The sequence below is a fragment of the Vigna unguiculata genome, chromosome 10, assembly GCF_037176805.1.
Source record: "Vigna unguiculata cultivar grain cowpea cultivar isolate G323 ecotype 2 chromosome 10, ASM3717680v1, whole genome shotgun sequence".
Taxonomy (NCBI): Eukaryota; Viridiplantae; Streptophyta; class Magnoliopsida; order Fabales; family Fabaceae; genus Vigna; species Vigna unguiculata.
The window spans coordinates 11,103,456-11,104,653 of record NC_140801.1 but is presented as its reverse complement, the minus strand read 5'-3'; the positions used below and the strand labels follow the sequence as shown (position 1 = coordinate 11,104,653).

General features: G+C 34.3%; 1 pseudogene; it reads left to right on the top strand.

Annotated features, from left to right (window-relative positions):
- The first annotated feature begins 276 nt into the window (after positions 1-276).
- LOC146882137 (uncharacterized) lies at positions 277-844 on the top strand (annotated as a pseudogene).
- Positions 845-1,198: the final 354 nt, after the last annotated feature.

Here is a 1,198-nt window from a genome sequence, read left to right as displayed (position 1 = left end):
CTACATACTAGAAATAAAAGAATGCCCAAAACTATTTCTCACTACAAGTGACAAAACTCAGAAAACCAATCCTTACTATGAAGAATGGATTGCACAAGATTAAGCTCTCCTAGGGTGGCTAAGAAATTCAATGGCCATTGATATTGCAACACATTTGTTTCACTATGAAACCTCTAAGGAACTTTGGGATGAAGCCCAAAACCTAGCAGGTGCACACACAAAATCAAGGACAATCTACCTCAAGGAGAAATTAAGATGAATCAATATCTTCTCAAAATGAAGAACTTTGTTGATAAATTAAAGCTAGCAGGACCACCAATCTCCAACTCAAATTTGATGATTGAAATGCTAAATGAACTAGATGCTGATTACAATCCGGTGGTGGTCAAGTTATCTGATCAACAACATTAGTTGGGTTGATCTACAAGCCCAACTATTGGCTTTTGAAAGAAGAATAGAACAATTGAACAATTTCAATAATCATTCAATGAATACTTTAGCAAACCTTGCAACCAAAACTGATTTCAGAAGTAATAAACCAGGGACACAAGGTAATTGGAGGGGCTCTAACTTCAGAGGAGGTAGAGAAAGAGGTAGATCTAAACCAATATGTTAGGTATGTAATAAGATTAGACACATAGAAATGAATTGCTTGTATCGCTATGATAAGTCATACACAGAATTCAAATCATAATGCTGAAAATAACAAGAGAGAAAATCATAGTGCTTTCATAGCCTCCCCCTCCACAATTAGGGCTATGAATGGTACTTTGATAGTGGAGCTAACAATCATGTGACCCATCAAAATGAGAAACTTCAAGATCTCATGAAAACAATGGTATGACTTCTTCTCTCTTAGTTAGAAATGGTGAAAGATTAAAAAATTGGCCTCAAGCACAACTAATATGAATAACATCAACTTGCATAATGTTCTATATGTTCCAAAAATAACAAAAAAAATATTGAGTATATCTAAGCTAACTGTCGATAATAATACCCTTGTTAAATTTGATGCAAACTACTATTATGTGAAGAACAAACTAATAGGGAAAATACTACTAAGAGGGAAACTTAGAGATGGATTATACCAACTTTCAAGTATCAACTCTCGAATCAATAAAGATCCATGTGTCCACAAATCGCTAAAGGAGAATTGACATCGAAAACTTGGATAGCCCAACAATAAAGTCATAAAAGA